The sequence below is a fragment of the Dermochelys coriacea genome, chromosome 1 (assembly GCF_009764565.3).
Source record: "Dermochelys coriacea isolate rDerCor1 chromosome 1, rDerCor1.pri.v4, whole genome shotgun sequence".
Taxonomy (NCBI): Eukaryota; Metazoa; Chordata; order Testudines; family Dermochelyidae; genus Dermochelys; species Dermochelys coriacea.
This window is the reverse complement of record NC_050068.2, coordinates 153,161,139-153,180,619: the sequence shown is the minus strand read 5'-3', so window position 1 is coordinate 153,180,619 and position 19,481 is coordinate 153,161,139. Positions and strand designations below refer to the sequence as shown.

The window sequence follows — 19,481 nt, the reverse complement described above, 5'->3', positions numbered from 1 at the left end:
CCCCGGAACTGAGCGGCCAGGCCCTAGTCCGGGAAGGAGGCGGGGCTTTTTCTTGAGTGAGCCTGAGGGATCGCTGCGCAGAGGCCTCGTTACCGTCGGCAGGGGGTAAGGGGCGCGGTCACTCCCGCAGCAGGTGGGGTCTACTCATAAATGGCAACTGGTGTGACCACTCACAGTGCCGGAGATCTACCCCCGCCCAACCCCCAGCCCCCGTGCGCCCAATCCTATCCCACGTGACCGCTGTCGCACGAGGCGGGGCCTGGCCAGGATGTGGGCGGGGCATCTACCTGATTGACAGTTAATTTAACCGTTCACAAGGTAAGGGGTCGTTGCTCCGCCCTCTTCCACACATATATGAAGAGGCAGGCCCAGCCCCTGCGGTGGCTCTGTGTGGACAAGTTAGCCATGCTCGCTCGTGCTGGCTGCGTGCCTCAGTGACTCCCTGCTCACCCCAGATTGATGTGGGTGACGCTTGCTTTGCTGCTGCTCTGACCCCTGCCCTGCAATGCTGCCCCTGGGGCTAGACAGTGCGGGGTAGCTGCTGTGTGATGCACTTGGCCTGACTGCAGCGAAGGTGGGCAGGAGCCTGCCAGTGGCTCCCAGCCTTCTTCAGCGTGTTGTCAGCCTTTGCTGCTGGCCCTGGCTGCCACCCTTGAGGCTGCTGCTGGTTCTTGTTGGTAACAGGAACGTGCTGTTGGGTACTTAAGCCCTGCTTCTGTGTGGTGTTCAGAACGGCTGTAGCAAAAGCTCCCAAAGATAGTGGCCCAGGCAGGGATTTCCTTAGTCCTCCTCATCTCCCCCTGCCCAAGTCATCCATTAGCTATATGCAGTGTTGTTAGTTTAGTTATTTTCCAACTAGATCTAGTTGTTTTAATTTTTTTCTTGGGGGGGGGGGGAATTCCATTTAGTTTTTTTACTAGAAATTTAAATTGAAAATGAAACATTAATACTATGGTGAACATACATCCCATTTTGCCTGGGACAGTCCCTTTTTTAAGCCCTGTCCTGGCTATCCCAATTTTTTTGGCAAAAGCAAGGTGCAGAGGAACATGTGAGGGTGAGTGGTGATGGCAGCCCTGTGCAAGGGGGAGGTAGGGGCCCCAGCCTCACATAGGTGGCAGGCAGGGCTTGGGCGAGCAGCTCAGGCCAGGGTTGCTCACGCTAGCCCCACCTAGTGTTCCGTTTTCCCTTTGGGAAATATGGTCTCCCCAATACACACTTTAAAAGCATATATATGATAAAATACTTGTACCTGAAAAACCATAATAGGTTTGAAAGGTATGAACAATGACTAGCTTCCTCACACAGCTGTGTTTTTTATGACAATGTCAGCAAATTCATTTTGGCGATGTTGGCTGACCTAATGCTTACAAATCATCATTTGAAATTAAGGTCTGAATGAGCTCTCCCCTGACAGCTAGTGATGAGCTGGGGGGAAAAGGCTTCAGGACCAGACTGTATTTAAATGAACACACCTACTCTTTCTAGGTATCCAGCAGACAGAGCTGTGTTGCCCAAATGATCAGTTTTGGCTGGTGTTGGGTTACAAATCACTTTTTGCTTTCCACAAGTTACACTTAGTATAACTTTTTATTAGTGATGTATCTGAATATTTGGATGCTAATGTTTAAACTGTATTATTAAATTTATTAACCTTAATTTGCGATATTTCAGATTATGTACTATATGTATTTTATGACTTTTTAAACCAAACTTTGTACTTTTGAATAATTTAAGCATTATACCCAAATGGATGAAACTATTTCTTTAACCTGTGTATTAGATAATTTTAGCATTAGCTTTAATAAATAAATTTTAAATTGAATGCAGGGGTAATAAAATGTGGTTATCCTTATTGTATGAGTAAAGGGCAGCAAAATTGTATTTAGCCTGTCCTGTTTGTGGGGGTCACCCTCAATTGAACTGAACTCACTAAGCAGGGTGTTCAGATGCCAGATCCCAGTTGAGATTGAGGATAGGTGTTCTGCCTGGTGGTGTGGGCTCTGCCTAAGGCACCACTGGTTACAGGCACCATTTGACTCCCCCTCGCTCCTGTTTAAAGATGGAGCTGATTAGACTCCATTGAAAGTCTTTTATTAGAGCTGAAATTACTGCTAACCACGTCTAAGTGCTTAGGCCTGCTCTGGGACAGGGTTTCTCTGTAGCCCCGGTGGGCTGGCCTCTGTTCCACCTTGGTCCTGCGGCACGCCGGGGATATCAGTTGGCGGCTCCTTCACGGGGCTGTGAGCATGGGCGTGTACTTGGCGCGGTTCACCCAAATCCCGGACACCTGCCCCTTTTGCGGCGTGAGGGAAATCCTGGCGCACGTCTACCTAGAGTGCGCCAGACTGCAGCCCCTATTCCGGCTCCTCACGAATATTTTGTTAAGATTTTGGTTGCACTTTTCCCCTCACCTTCTTATCTGTGCACTCTCTGTCCATGGCCCCACCAAGTAGTGGGACCTCCTGGTCAACCTCCTCTTGGCCCTGGCTAAAGTGGCCATCTATAAAACCAGGGTGAGGAGGTTGACCGATGGAGTCTCCTGTGACTGTGGGGCCTATTTCCGATCCTCCGTCCGTTCATGCCTTCGGGCAGAGTTCCTCTGGGCGGCATCCACTGACTCCCTTGACACCTTCGAGGAACAGTGGGCGCTGCTCGGTGTCCCCGTCCGGTTCTCTTCGTTTGACTCTTTGACCGCACTTCTGTCACTGTTGTTCATTAGTTGTCCCCCGTAATTATTTGGCTTTCCAGGTCCTGTGGACCCCCCTCTTGGGCTGGGGGGGGATCCTTTAGCAGTGGACGGGCTTTGCCCGCCCACTTCCTGGATCCCAATACGACAGGGTTTCTGTGGACCATGCTGTCTAGCCTGCGTGAGCAGTGAGGTTGCCCCACTGAGAACTGAGATCATTGGGAGCTGGGTGGAACCTCAAGAGGCCAACTCTCAGAAGTCACAGTAGAGAGGCAGGTGGCAGCAGAAGGTGATTGTCAGGGTTCTCTCCCCACTCTGGGATACAGCTGTGGGGACCTGCATGAAAGACCCCCTAAGCTTAGTTCTACCAGTTTAGGTTAAAAACTTCCCAAGGTGCACATTCTTCCTTGTCCTTGGGCGGTATCGCTGCCACCATCAAGTGAGTTAGACAAAGTTTCAGAAAAAGGAAGACTTGGAGTTCCTATTTCCTTAAAATATCCCTCCCCCGACCCCCTTCACCCCCTTTTCCTGGGGAGGATTGAGAATAATATACCAACCAAATAGGGAATGAAGGTGAGCACAGACCAGACCCTTGGGTTTTTAGGACACTGAAAACCAATCATATTCTTAAAAACAGAATTTTATTATAAAGAAAAAAGTAAAAAAGGCACCTCTGTAAAATCAGGATGGAAGGTAATTTTACAAGGTAATGAGATTTAAAACAGAGAATTCCCCTCTAGGCAAAACTTTAAAGTTACAAAAAAACAGGAATAAACCTCCCTGTTAGCATAGAGAAAATTCACAAGGTAAGACAAAAAAATAATCTAATGCCTTTCCTTCTTATTATTTACAATTTGTAATCTTAGATGCTTATTTCAGGTAGGGTTTTAGGAGATGTGTTTTTCCTGCCCTGATCTCTCTTTGTTCCGGAGAGAACAACAAAAGACCCCACAAACAAAACCTCCCCCCACAGATTTGAAAAGATCTTCTTCCCTTATTGGTCATTTTGGTCAGGTGCCAACCAGGTTATTTGAGCTTCTTAACCCTTTACAGGAAAAGGAGGTATTTTATGCTACCCTTAGCTGTATGTTTATGACAGTGGTGATGCAGGGCCTTTGGTGATGGACCAGATGATGGAATGGTGGCATGAAGAACAACAGCAGATGGAGGAACGAGCAAGATGCCAACCCTCCCCCCCACCCCGGGGTGGGAGGTAAACTCATGTGAAAGCATCTCTGTACTCTGGGTCTCCATTGACCAAGGACAACAACTGTGAGTGAAAAAGAAAAGGAGTACTTGTGGCACCTTAGAGACTAACAAATTTATTTGAGCATAAGCTTTCGTGAGCTACAGCTCACTTCATCGGATGCATTCGGTGGAAAATACAGTGGGGAGATTTATATACACACACAGAGAACATGAAACAATGGGTTTTATCATACACACTGTAAGGAGAGTGATCACTTAAGATGAGCTATTACCAGCAGGAAGGAGGGGTGGAAGGAGGAAAACCTTTTGTGGTGATTATCAAGGTGGGCCATTTCCAGCAGTTAACAAGAACGTCTGAGGAACAGGAGGGGCACATTAAAGGAACATTTGTCTGTTTGACTATGTTTTAGTGACTTTGCTCCAGAATATTAGACTTGTGATTGGGAAACATATATATGTATAAAGAAAAGGAGTACTTGTGGCACCTTAGAGACTAACAAATTTATTAGAGCATAAGCTTTCGTGAGCTACAGCTCACTTCATCGGATGCATTTGGTGGAAAAAACAGAGGAGAGATTTATATACACACACACAGAGAACATGAAACAATGGGTTTATCATACACACTGTAAGGAGAGTGATCACTTAAGATAAGCCATCACCAACAGCAGGGGGGGGAAGGAGGAAAACCTTTCATGGTGACAAGCAGGTAGGCTAATTCCAGCAGTTAACAAGAATATCAGAGGAACAGTGGGGGGTGGGGTGGGAGGGAGAAATACCATGGGGAAATAGTTTTACTTTGTGTAATGACTCATCCATTCCCAGTCTCTATTCAAGCCTAAGTTAATTGTATCCAGTTTGCAAATTAATTCCAATTCAGCAGTCTCTCGTTGGAGTCTGTTTTTGAAGCTTTTTTGTTGAAGTATAGCCACTCTTAGGTCTGTGATCGAGTGACCAGAGAGATTGAAGTGTTCTCCAACTGGTTTTTGAATGTTATAATTCTTGACGTCTGATTTGTGTCCATTCATTCTTTTACATAGAGACTGTCCAGTTTGGCCAATGTACATGGCAGAGGGGCATTGCTGGCACATGATGGCATATATCACATTGGTAGATGCGCAGGTGAACGAGCCTCTGATAGTGTGGCTGATGTGATTAGGCCCTATGATGGTATCCCCTGAATAGATATGTGGACAGAGTTGGCAACGGGCTTTGTTGCAAGGATAGGTTCCTGGGTTAGTGGTTCTGTTGTGTGGTGTGTGGTTGCTGGTGAGTATTTGCTTCAGATTGGGGGGCTGTCTGTAAGCAAGGACTGGTCTGTCTCCCAAGATCTGAGAGAGCGATGGCTCGTCCTTCAGGATAGGTTGTAGATCCTTGATGATGCGTTGGAGAGGTTTTAGTTGGGGCTGAAGGTGATGGCTAGTGGCGTTCTGTTGTTTTCTTTGTTGGGCCTGTCCTGTAGTAGGTGACTTCTGGGTACTCTTCTGGCTCTGTCAATCTGTTTCTTCACTTCAGCAGGTGGGTATTGTAGTTGTAGGAATGCATGATAGAGATCTTGTAGGTGTTTGTCTCTGTCTGAGGGGTTGGAGCAAATGCGGTTATATCGTAGCGCTTGGCTGTAGACAATGGATCGAGTGGTATGATCTGGATGAAAGCTAGAGGCATGTAGGTAGGAATAGCGGTCAGTAGGTTTCCGATATAGGGTGGTGTTTATGTGACCATCGCTTATTAGCATCGTAGTGTCCAGGAAGTGGATCTCTTGTGTGGACTGGTCCAGGCTGAGGTTGATGGTGGGATGGAAATTGTTGAAATCATGGTGGAATTCCTCAAGAGCTTCTTTTCCATGGGTCCAGATGATGAAGATGTCATCAATGTAGCGCAAGTAGAGTAGGGGCATTAGGGGACGAGAGCTGAGGAAGCGTTGTTCTAAGTCAGCCATAAAAATGTTGGCATACTGTGGGGCCATGCGGGTACCCATCGCAGTGCCGCTGATTTGAAGGTATACATTGTCACCAAATGTGAAATAGTTATGGGTCAGGACAAAGTCACAAAGTTCTGCCACCAGGTTAGCCGTGACAGTATCGGGGATACTGTTCCTGACGGCTCGTAGTCCATCTTTGTGTGGAATGTTGGTGTAGAGGGCTTCTACATCCATAGTGGCTAGGATGGTGTTTTTAGGAAGATCACCAATGGACTGTAGTTTCCTCAGGAAATCGGTGGTGTCTCGAAGATAGCTGGGAGTGCTGGTAACGAAGGGCCTGAGGAGGGAGTCTACATAGCCAGACAATCCTGCTGTCCTGGTAGGCCAGGTTTTTTAAAATGCATTATTTGCCAAGGTTGTTATCTTGCATCATTGCTATCTTGAGAGGTCATTATCTTGGGGAATTTCTGTACTAAAGATTTTATTATTATATCATCATTTTTTCAAAAGTCAATTTAAATTAAATACATTTTTGAAATTTTTTTTTGTTTTGTTTCAGAAATCTTTTATGTGATTTGGTATAATTTGCATTATCATTATGTTAAATTTACAGTATCCTAAGAAAACATTTAATTTATTCATATCAGTTTCATAGTTGCAGGTCAAAGTGAAGATAAAAAGACCAAAAAAAATTCTTTCCACTCAAAGGCATCAGAAACAAACCAATATGAAGAACACGCCAAGAATATACCAACACGTCAGCTGACTGTTCAAGTGCTGTATCTACATCTGAACAGCCCAAAGCACAAATAGTGCTATCTACTGAAGAAACAGTGTGTACACAACCTGAAGACAGTTCCCGATGTTTGTCAGTCAAAGTTTTCCCATTTATTGACGTTACAGAAGATGGTTACTGGTGCACCTCTTGCAAAAAAGCTTATGAAGAAGAAAAGCTTCCCACTGCTACAACTGGTAAAACTGGAGGAGCTTGGTTTGCCAGACCAATCACCAAATTAATGCTGACAAACTGCATGAAAAGGATACAAAATACCAAGCCTCTGGACTGCATCAACATGCAGAAAGCCCTATAAGCCAGTCTCTGTCAAAGCCAATCTTAAAAGTACTTAATGAGGCTGTTAAGAATGCTGGAGACACAACATAGTTTATGCGAACAAACATGGCTGTCAAATCATTCTTTCTGTTTAAGCAAGAGATATGACACACTACAAACTGGAGCCAGGCCGTCCTTACCCATACGCAAAGCACACAGCTGCGTAGGGCACCAGGAAATTTGGCACCAAATTTCCTAGTGCCCTGCGCAGCTGCATGCTGCTCCAGCCCCTGCTCTGGCTCTTCCCCAGACCCCCACCCCTTCCCCGCCCCAGCCCCACCCCTACTGCCCTTTAGATTGCAGCCAAGCCTGACCCTGCATTCACTGCATGGTAAGTGGAGCTACCCGGCCCCAGCCTGCTCCGCTCCCCTGGCTCCCAGCCATGCTGCCGATGAGCGCTGGGGGGCGGTTCCCCCCTGCCCCCAAGCTGGGAGCCAGGGGAGCAGAGCAGCCTAGGGCCCCAGGCCTCTGCAGGTGGGAGCAGGGGATCTGGTCCCAAACTTCCACGGGGGGGCTGTGTGGGGCCCCAGGCCTCTGCGGGGCTGGCCACTTCTTGCAGGAACCCGGCCCAAGCGTGCTCCACTTCCCTGGCTCCCAGTCTTGGGGGGAGGGGGAAACTGCCCTCCAGCACTCACTGGCGGCACAGCTGGGAGCCAGGGGAGCGGAGCAGGCTGGTGCCGGGTCACTCCACTTCCCGCAGGAAGTGGCCAGCCCCCATTCCCCGTGGAGGCCTGGAGTCGGGCACAACACAGCTCCCCCGGAAGGGGGCTGCGTAGGGCATCAAAATAACTAGGACGGCCCTGACTAGAGGCCAATGTTAAGTGCATTGTCACTTGTTAATCATGAAGTTGGACACTGGGTCTGATCAAGACTGGCAAATGCTCACTATCTTTCTGCAAGAAACTCAACTGACTTGTTAGAACCACATGATGCAACAGTGAAAGACTCACCAGATGAAAAAACAAAGAACTTTCTCACTGCATTCAGAAAATATGCATACATGACTTATGAATGCACCAATGCAAATAGGCATCAAGTATCAAGTCATTGTGTACGTTATCTTGATGTCAGTGGTAGGCCAGTAGATACATTCTAGATGTTCAGGTTATAAAAGACACATCAGCTGTATCTGTGACATCTTAAAAGAATTAAATGCTTGTAAATTGAACCCCAAAGAGATGGCTGGTTGTGCATTTGATGGAGCTACAACTTCTCTGGAAGACATAGTGGAGTACAAGTTTTGCTCAGAGAAAAGTGTAACCCTAATTTCTTCTATGCACACTGCAGAGGCCATCTCTTCAGCTAGTGCTAGTACGAGCTACAGAATGTTCAAGAGACATTTTAAGAAAGCCATAAATTGAATGTCTTTGTACTCTTTCTCCCCCTCCTCCCAAGAGTTCAAAAAGACTGACGTCTTAGAAAAAATAGAAGATACACTAGGACTGAAGTTCAAATTAGTCCAACCTGGGAAAACCCACTGGCTTTCTCATGAGCAATCCTTGGCTGTTGTCTTAAAATTACTCCAGTCGTTGTTAATATCTTTGGAAAGCATCTACCGAGATTAGATGGATTTAAGTAGTGAGGCTGGTGGACTACTTTTGCTGCTACGTTCAGAGAAGATAATTGCCATTCTCTTTCTTGTAAGTCTACTGTTGAAATCACTTGGGTCGTTAAACAATGCCATCCAGGCATCTGCTAGAACAATAGTAAATCTTTGTCCAGCAATAGAAGTTATACTTGGATCAATCAGAGAGATATCTATTAAAAACATACTGGAAGAAGCAAAGACTTCAGTCTAGAAGTTGACTAATGAAGGCACTTACTTCTTGTTCTCTTCACTTAAGGAGTCAATATGTTTGTTAAGCCCTTTGAAAAAGTACACAGACTTGATGCTTACAAATCTAGAACAGATTCTGCTCAACCTTTACATAGCTTTTACAGATGCCTGTCTGATAAAACACTGAGAGTTGAGTGGGGTGGGGCCCTACCAGCAATGGGGCTGCCATGTGATCAGGACAGAATAAAGCATTTGAACACAGAGTGGAATATCATAGGACAAATGAATAAAGATTCGACTTCAACTTCTTTTTTTATCATCACTACTGGCTTGATCCGATCTTTGTGCTATGTTTCCTGGGATGAAAGAAGTAGGAATTCATCCCTTGCTACTTCCAACAGCTACAGGTGAGTGTTCTTTTTCGTCATTGAATAGAACTTTGTGTTCTGAAAGAAGTCACCTTCTGCCCGGTCATGTGACTGAACTAATGAGCATATCAATTGAAGGACTGGAAGTACTGGACATATGAGAAGCCACCAAAGATGAATGCGCTGCATTGAGAAGTTCATTAACAGAGTTGTGCAAAATTACAACAAGAGGCCAAGAAGGATGTAGATGTAGGGCTTCATACAAGGCTTGAGTAGCCAACTTTAATTTATGTGATGATTTTAAAACCTGAGTGTTCTGTCAAACCCTTTTTTCCAGTTTTTTTTTTCCATACAGCCCACCTTCGCCCTCACAGTTTCATCCTGGGCCTTCACCCCCCTGTAAATTTGAACAGTCTTACCCCCCCTTTTAAATAAATGGACAACACTGGACCCAGGACACACTGGGGCTTTGACTTTGCAGTGATAGATGTGCAATGGGCTTCTGTGCCTAACTGATGCTCTAGTGACTTCAGTGAGGCACCACGCTGCCACGGGAGACATGCCCTGGGTTTGAATCAGGGTCATGTAGTCAAGGAGGCTGGTTGTCTGTAGGATTCTTGCCTCACTTGTTGCAGTAGTTGGAAGATGTGTAGTGAGTGAGATGGGATCGCAGGAAGAGAAGGAGGGTCTCATGGTTAAGGCAATTCAGTACTGCCCCGCAGAACTGGATTCTATCCCTATCTCTATCACAGAGTTGCTGTGTGATGAAGGGTAAGTCACTTGCACCAAACCTTTCATAGGTGGCCACTAATTGTGTGTTCCAGATCTGAAAAAGTGTTGATCACTCTCAGCTGCAATTAAAATCTATGGGAGCTGTGCTTTGAACATTTAAATGCTGCATAATGCTGAGTGCTCTGACAAGTCAGGCCCTCAAATCAAACACCCCAAATTAGTGGACATTTGATGTTAATCTCTGTGTCTCAGAATAACAATATCACTTCACAGAGGTGTTATGAAAATATTATTGATGTTCATGAAGGCCTGATATACCACAGTGATGGGCATCATAGAAATTTCTAGGAGGAAGTTAATAATTCTGTCTTCACAGCAGCATTTGAACAGTGTGCAGTAAACATGGCCTGGGGCCACCCATTGAGCAATGAGGATAAAACAAAATATTGAATCACAGCTCGTTCAGTGAGCCCCATCCATCCTGGGCACTGAATAAGGAAGGAGTCCTGTGGAAAAAATAGTTCATGATCATGTAACTAACAATTGTATCCTAGTACATATGCATAAGTGGGTTGCATTAAGATTGCCTGTGCAACCTTAATTCTGGCATGTCCTAATTTTTGAGTGCTTGACTTTGCAACTGTAATCTTTTAATATAGGGGTGTCAGAGTATTTTACCTAGATAAGAGAGTGTTTCTTGCACTGAGGAGCTTGTAATCTAAAGTAGACAACCACAGGACAATGGCTCAAGAAAGGGGTGATAATGAGCATAGAGCAGGAAGGATGGCTTAATAAGCTGACTTTTGAGGAGTGCTACAAATAAGTTTTCAGTGCTTGGGGGATGAGAATAGGTGTTCCAAATGTAAGGGGCAACATGGAAGGAAGCACAAGGGGAAAGAAGGTTGTGATTGGGGGCAGAGGTATGTTAGGCAAAAGTAGTACTTTTGCATTTAATCTAAATCAAGAGTCCTACACTGCTGTTATGTGAGTGTGGTGGGGGGGGGAGATGTTGTCTCAAGGATCAGAATGAGGCTGTCCTGTGACTGTTATCACTTTTGTCTTTGTCATATATCTGCATAAGTTGTGTTGTCAGCTTGCAATTTTATAGGTGTCTCACAACACTTGGTGTTTTTCTTAAAGCCCCAGCTCCTGAAGTCATGTTAATTCATAAAAATCTCAGCCTGAAGAACAACTCTGTGTGGTTCAAAAATTTACCTCTCTCAGCAACAGAAGTGGTCCAATAAAAGATATTGCCTCACCCACCTTGTCTCTCTTACAGCCTGGGACCAACATGGCTACGACAACAGGGCAAACAAATCTCAGCTTTCACTTGTATATATTTTTTTTTAAAAAAGTTTCAGGCCCTGATGGTTGCCGAGCAAATCTTGAAAATGTGAACCCTGGAGGCTCAAAACCCAACAGGAAAATAAAAAGAACCTCAGAGTTGTTGGCTTTTAAAAAACCTCATGACTTTTATTCCAACTTCCTGATTTTTTCGGGCCTGGTTAATGATGTTTTCAGTGGTTAATGTTGGTAATTCTGTAACTTGCTATCCTACTGCTGGAAACAGGAAGGAGAACAAGGGCCCGTTGTTGGCAGTTCTTGCCTCTTTTATGTTGTTTCTTCGGTTTTGTTGTTTGGGTTTGTTTTCCTCCACAAATCCCAACAGGAATATGGTTTGCAAAAGAACTTTCTGTTCCACTCACTGTGTCTTGCTCTTGTGTTCTGGTCGCTCTCATCTGTTTTTCTTCCATGGAAAATATCTTAGGAGAAACTGTGCTATGAAATTGAACTTTTGCTAAACCTTTACACCAGTTTGCCTTGCCCAGTGGGAGTCTGTTTGTCAGTGAAGCCCAGTATAGGACAATAATACCATAAATGTACAGAGTGGGAAAACTCTTAACCTTTTCTCTGGGATCTTGGTTAAGATCCAAGTTGTGCTTCTATGAGAGTGAATTTTTTCATCCTATATTCAGTCTCTTGTGGCAAAAACTCCACGTCTTAAAACTGTCTGATGAAACAGACTTTGTAATTTGCTGCTTAGGGTAGGCCAAAAATGAGGTAATATGGAGTTTGTCTCTATAAGGATTTGTTTTCTAAAATCTCCTGCCATTGTATTACTGTTTCAGTTCCACTATTGGTAGTAAGAGCCATAGGCGCCGACTCCATGAGTGCTCCAGGGCTGGAGGACCCATGAGAAAAATACAGTGGGTATATCAACCAGCGGGCCCCACTGATCATCTTCTCCCGCTCCCTCCCAGTGCCTCCCACCTGCCGTGATCAGCTGTTCAGCGGTGGACAGGAGGAGGGGGTGGAATGGGGCAGGAAGAGGTGGGGTGGGAAGAGGCGGAGCAAGGGTGGGAGCTTGGATGAAGGGATGGAGTGGGGGCGCAACTGGGGTTGAGCACCCCCAGGAACTCAGAAAGTCAGTGCCTCTGGTAAGTGTATGAGAACTAGTGACCACTAGCATCTTAAGCACCATGTTCTGCAGACTTGCCCTGAGCTGGATTAGATAATGTGGTACTTAAAATGTTGCAGCTGTCTGGAGCCCTGTTTCTACTAGCATTGTCATCAGTGAAGATAAAATGATGGTAGTGCAGTGATGGATCATAAGAAAAAGCTTAAGGTTTGTCTACACTGAAAGTGCTGCAGCTGTGTACCTCCTGGCATAGGTACTCCACTTCCCTGAGAGGCAGTAGCTAGTACAACAGAAGCCCTCCCCTTGACATAGCACTTGCTATACTGAGAGTTAGGTAGGTATAGCTGTATTGCTCAGGGATGTGGCCACACCCCAGAGTGACGTATTTATAGGCTCTAAATTTGTAGTATAGATCAGGGCTTAGTATATGGGGCTCAGGAATTTAAGTGACTTGCTAAAAGCCACTAGCCAATTGATGAGAAGCATGTTAGCAAGTGGTACAGCTGCACTGCTACTAAATGTGGTGCAGCTGTAAGTATAGATAGGCCTAAACTGTATTTAGCATTATAGACTCAATCATAGTTTCTGAAATGGTACTGAACATAGTGGGGTCCCCTCTATACTTGCACTTATCTGTTTTCAGCACTGCATTAGCTTTGCCTGTTGTGAGAAGTGGATAGATTTCCTAAAGTAGACTGGGCTTTTATGAATTTTTAGCACAGCTAGTGACAGAATCCAGGGGCCTTATTCTGCTGCCACAGTGGTGAAAGTATTGGACCCTAGAAGGAGTCCTGACTCCTAATTCCCTGCTCTAACCACTGGACAACACTATTAACCTAACAGATGCCAGACCCTCATTGTAAACACCAAAAGTCCATTTAATGAGAGATACTATTAGGTCTTACAGCACATAGAGAATTTATCTAGAATCTGCAGAAAGAATAAATATGGAATTTTAAAATGAAATAGTAAACACTCAGTGTGGATTTCTGTGATGCTTCCACTGTAGTTTCTGACATTTTTTGATGCACTAATAGAATGTGTGCTTCAACCAGAGAGGGCTGACAACTCCTTTCCTACTGTGTCAAGAGACTGGGCAAGTTCCAGAGCCTTGCTCTATTATTAGCCTTAGACTGCTGACATACAGAGAGACACATCAGAAGGACAATCTTTTCGAGGCATGTGTGCTTGCTTTAGGGATTTACAGTATTTACAATGTGACAGACAGATCCAGTGTGAAAAGCTGTCAGCCCTGCATTGAACTGCCTGTGTTTCTAAGTATCCTATCCTTGTTTGCAGCTTCTTTATGTGAGCAGGAGTAGTCTCATTTCTGTCTGCAAAGCTGAGCTCCTAGACTGAGCTAATCAAAGATAGCTCAAATAACTGCCAAAGGCTTCAGATAAATGTATTACTGGGCTAGCCCCAGACTACTTCAGAGCTTAGTGCTTTAGAGACCTGTGTGTTAGGTTAACTCAGGTGCTCTTCTATCTAAACAGCAGGCAGATGCTTTCAGCACCTAGGGAGGGAGGTACACTGTGCTTTTACTCCTTCCCCAGCCAGCCTCTAAGTGGCTTTCAGATCTTGGAGACTACTAGCCTTCTCATCTGAACCACACTGAGAGCCACCATTCGTACAAGAAAAGTCTCTAATTTTTAGGATCAACTGCTATACACATAGACATTAATAAAAATTCCGTACATTAGTCAAATATAGCAATGGCGGGGGTATTATTTTAGTCTGACTACTGGTGCCCCATGTTTATTACCCTTCCCCCACACCAGGTTTTATTTATTTATATTATGGTAGAATCTAGAAGCCCCAACTAAGATCAGAGCCCCATTGTCTAGACACTTTCCATACCTGTAGTAAGCTACAGTGCCTGTCTTGAAGAGTTTACAGTCTAACTAGACAAGGCAGATAAACTGAGGGGAGGTGGCTCAGCAAGGGAAAGTGACTTGCCCAAGATCACACAGGAAGTCAGTGGCAGAGTCAGGACTTGAACCTTGGGATTTCGGACTCCAACCCCAGGACCCTCCCCTAGCCACCAGACCTCATGCCTCTTTTCCTCGTTAATCTCACTTGAATGATTGTCTTTAAAGTTTAGAAAAGTGTTTCAAACCTTTTTCTACATTCTAATTATTTGGGGTGTAGTGCATCATTCTGGTGGTTATTAATAACAATTAAAAATAGGATTTTTTTATTATGTGTGTAAGAAATAACTCCATTTTATCTAGCTAAAGATTCACAGCTTCAAAGTCAAGCAAGTTCCAATCCAGAGTAATTACCATCTTTGAATGACAGGTTTCAGAGTGGTAGCCATGTTAGTCGTATCAGCAAAAACAATGAGGAGTCCTTGTGGCACCTTAGAGACAAAAAGATTTATTTGGGCATAAGCTTTCATGGGCTAGAACCCACTTCATCAGCTGCATGGAGTGGAAAATACAGTAGCAGGTATAAATACCCAGCACATGAAAAGATGGAGTTCCCTTACCAAGTAGGAGGTCAGTCTAACAAGACAATTCAATTAACAATAGGATACCAAGGGAGGAAAAATCACTTTTGTAGTGGTAATGAGAGTGGCCCATTTCAGACAGTTGACAAGAACGTGTAAGTAACATTAGGGGGAAATTAGTATGGGGAAAATTAGGCTTTGTAATGACCCAACCACTCCCAGTCTTTATTCAGGCCTAATTTGATGGTGTAGATCTGGTTTATACCCAGTTTTTGTACGAGTATAACTATGTTAGGGGTGTGATTTTATATATATATAAGTATACCAGTACAACCCCAAGTGTGGGCAGTTATACTGGTTGTTCACAGTTCCCACACAGGAATAAGCTCTACTGTTATAACTGTGTCCACGCCTGAGGAGTTGTTTTTCCTTTAACTATGCTGGTATAGTTAAAGGCATACAAGTTGAGTGTATAAAAGGCGGTGATAATAATGAATTAAATTTAAAAAAAAACATACATTTTCCTGTGTCTCTGCTGAAACGGTGATAAGAGAGGTGGTGAAATAAAAAGGAGAAACCCCCAATTACAATAGACAGGTCTTTTTCACCGTCAGGCAGGGTCTATCACCTGTGAAGTATTTATCCAGTCCTCTCTTCCCACCTATGTACATGTGTATGCAGGGAAAGAAGAGGAGAGAAACAAAGCTCTTCGAAAACATAAACAGTTTATTTAGGAATAGCTATATTCCTAAAAGATATAAAAGGGGAAAACTATTAACCATAAACAGATAAACAGTTGTGGTTGCCTCTATGGGTATTAAACCTGGGCCCCAAATACCCCTCACGAGGTAACAAGTAAAATAAAGGAAAGCAAAATACCCCAAAACTCTACTCTGTCAGAGGCTTTTGGGCAGATGATGTTAAAATGCTGTTTCTTTCGTAGCTGGCGTTTGGAGGGCCCGGGACCTCAAATCGTCTAACGACTGATTTCGGACCGAGGCAAGAGGAACACAGGATCGGACTGGATCTGGAACCAGGTAAATTAGTGACCCTGGATATACAGGATACCGGACAGATAAGTTCAATTAGATGGTATACGCCCTCCTTGACAACGCTGCTCTCTTGGTCCGTCGCCGCACAAAGGCACTTGACTGCCTCTCAGATGGACAGCGACAGCTAACAGTCATGGAAGCCTTTTTACAAGCACCAGGGCGCCAAAGTTCCACAGCGACTCCAGCTGGAACCAGATTTCACATGAGAGTCTGTCAGCTTTTTCCACCCTTAGCGCAAAGCGCGCGAAAATGTCCAAAAGGACATAACTTAACCACAACATTGAACAATTGTCATAACTATTAATACAAACAGTACTAAAACATCACAGAGCACACAACACACAAGTTTTCCTCCAACACTGCCTGGAAAGTAATTCAGATTTCTATAAAGAAAAGGAGTACCCGTGGCACCTTAGAGACTAACAAATTTATTAGAGCATAAGCTTTCGTGAGCTACAGCTCGCTTATGCTCTAATAAATGTGTTAGTCTCTAAGGTGCCACGGGTACTCCTTTTCTTTTTGCGAATACAGACTAACACGGCTGCTACTCTGAAACCTGTCAGATTTCTATGTGATGCATGCTAATTTTAGCTGAATTAAAATATAATGAACAAACCATTTCAAAACATTCTTGATGAGTTAAGCAAACAAGCCCTGAGGAATAGGCAAAGCAAACGTGGCTTGCGTAGGGTGTCACAAGGCAGAGAGACAAGAAACAGTTCCCCATTCTTTGATTAGACATTTTAAATTGGTTTCACTATATACAGAGTACTCTTCTAGTGCCATCTTATGGTCTTAAATAGAGCTGCAGTCTCTGCAGATGGACATTCCCCTCTGCCGTCCCCCACGAAAGGTTAAATTAAACCAAAACAATCCAGATCAGCATTTCACTTTATTAGATATCCTTCCTTGTCAGGTTCCAGTTCTGGCCCACTACAGCTTTTTCTATTGTATACCGTAAACATTGGCCTAGAGCTGCCTAGCTGATGACTGAATCTGAGCCAGAGCTAAGGCTGATGGAAATTTGCAGGTATTTTTGGAGAAATCTGCAGGGTTTCCCTTCCCTCCAACCTACAGAATTTCTATGGAGAGTTATAAATTTGTTTCCTATCCTATCTGACCCAGCTCTTACATTTTAATAAGAGGTAAAAGCTTATCCACAACAGTTTATTATTTTATTATAATCTGCCTACATTGATGCTAGACTAAATTTTATAGAAAATCTGCAAAATCTCACAAGATGGTGCATGTTTTGAAGGTAATCACCACAGCTGCAAGGGTGAGAGATTTAAGGCTTGTCTACACTTTAAGTGCTACAGCAGCACAGCTTCAGGGCTGAGCAGCACAGCTGTAATGTTTCAGTGTAGACACTACCTCCGACAATGGGAGGAATTCTCCTGTCAGTGTAGGTAATCCACTTCCCCAAGAGGCTGTAGCTAGGTAGATGAAAGAATTCTTCTGTTGACTTATCACTGTCTACCCAAGGATTAGGGGAGTCAGTTTAACTATATCACTCAGGAGTGTGGATTTTTCACATCCTGAGTGATGTAGCTGGGTCAACCTAACACTTAATTGTAGACCAGGCTAAGGCCAAAATTTTTAAATTTGGGTGCTTAAAATCAGGCTCCAAAATCCATATTTAGGCACTTAAATAAAAGTAGTCTGATTTTTCAAAGTTGTTGAGCATCTCTTATTCCCATGTTCTTCGATGGAAATTGTGTGTATTAAATACTTCTGTAAATCAGCCCACTTGCATTTACATTCCGCACTGGGTCTTGCCTGTCATTGATACTTGTTGTGGGCTGGGAGAACATACTTAAGTAAAACCAAACTGGTTTGAGAAAGGCAATGTAAGAAGTCAATCAGTTTAGGTTACCAATTTTTTTGGGAGGGGGAGAGACGATTAAAATGTGTTTCCTGTAATAAATCACAGAAAATCACCCTGGAACAGTCACCTCTTATGTAAGAAGTGCTAGAATTTGAGACTTTACAGATGTCTCTTACCCTTGCAGTTGCAGTGATTACCTTCAAAACATGAACCATAGATGGGGTGACCAGATAGCAACTGTGGAAAAAACGGGACAGGGGGGCAATAGGTGCCTATATAAGAAAAAGTCCCTAAAAATGGGACATCTGGTCACCCTAGCCATACATAAACCACCTGAAACAATAGCTCTGTATGAACTGCTCCCATGCATTTTACAAACCTTTGAAAGTGTAAACAGGAATTCAGCCGCAAGCCAGTAAAAGGTCTTTCTACCATATAAGGATTTCATCTTACTTAACCAATATTCTATAACTAAGTTTTCAGGCCAGCTGAGGGCACTTTTTCTAGGGACCCACTAAATGTAGCTTTATTAGCTGGCTTTCATTTTGTGCTTTCCTTCTGTATTAGATGTGAAGATTGTTAAATTTAGGATAACTGTGTTGAGGCACTTTGAAGTGAAAGAAACTGAATTCTAATCTCGGAGAAGACTGAGTCAGAAGTGGGGGAACAGATGAGTATCTAGTCAAGGGCATCCGGAACGAGCAATGTTTATCCCTGAACAATGCCATAAAGGCGATGACATGGGTCAGTGTGGGTATGGAATGAGCCACATGACCTTAAGTGGGGTAGACCATTCCTTGGCTATAGAAAGTTGGTGTTCAGAAAAGACTGGAGGCTGCAGCATTTCATTGAAGCTACTTAGATAGCTGACAAGTAAAGTAGTAGGCCAGCATCGTTTGGATATATGAAAATTAGAAATGAGCCTGAACGCAAATCTTGGCTAAGAATATCTATGAACTTAAGCTCTTTGGATCCAGAGTTTGTGTGTGGTTCAGCCAGTTATGAATGAAATTAGGCTTCTTTCTTCTTATTGTTAGCCTGGACCCATATTCTCTGAGCAAAGGACCACAGTTCTGTGAGGCGTACATAGTTTTTTATGAGAACATTAATTACCCATGAATGTTAACTCCTTTATGTTAACTCCTACAACCTATCCTGAAGGACGACCCATCACTCTCACAGATCTTGGGAGACAGGCCAGTCCTTGCTTACAGACAGCCCCCCAACCTGAAGCAAATACTCACCAATAACCACACACCCCACAACAGAACCACTAACCCTTGCAACAAAGCCCATTGCCAACTCTGTCCACATATCTATTCAGGGGATACCATCGTAGGGACTAATCACATCAGCCATAATATCAGAGGCTCGTTCACCTGCACATCTACCAATGTGATATATGCCATCATGTGCCAGCAATGCCCCTCTGCCATGTATATTGGCCAAACCGGACAGTCTCTACATAAAAGAATAAATGGACACAAATCAGACGTCAGGAATTATAACATTCAAAAACCAGTCGGAGAACACTTCAATCTCTCTGGTCACTCGATTATAGACCGAAAAGTTGCAATTCTTCAACAAAAAAACTTCAAAAACAGACTCCAATGAGAGACTGCTGAATTGGAATTAATTTGCAAACTTGATACAGTTAACTTGGGCTTGAATAGAGACTGGGAATGGATGAGGCATTCCACAAAGTAAAACTATTTCCCCAGGTTATTTCTCCCACCCCACCCCCCACTGTTCCTCAGATATTCTTATTAACTGCTGGAAATGGCCTACCTTGCTTGTCACCATGAAAGGTTTTCCTCCTTTCCCCCCCCTGCTGCTGGTGATGGCTCATCTTAAGTGATCACTCTCCTTACAGTGTGTATGATAAAACCCATTGTTTCATGTTCTTTGTGTGTGTATATAAAT

General features: G+C 44.0%; 1 long non-coding RNA gene across 1 annotated transcript; it reads left to right on the top strand.

Annotated features, from left to right (window-relative positions):
* The first annotated feature begins 9 nt into the window (after window positions 1–9).
* On the top strand, window positions 10–18,814 carry LOC119851286. The gene is made up of 3 exons (XR_006278163.1): window positions 10–105; window positions 3,743–3,961; window positions 15,622–18,814. It is a non-coding gene; the product is annotated as an uncharacterized LOC119851286 (long non-coding RNA).
* Window positions 18,815–19,481: the final 667 nt, after the last annotated feature.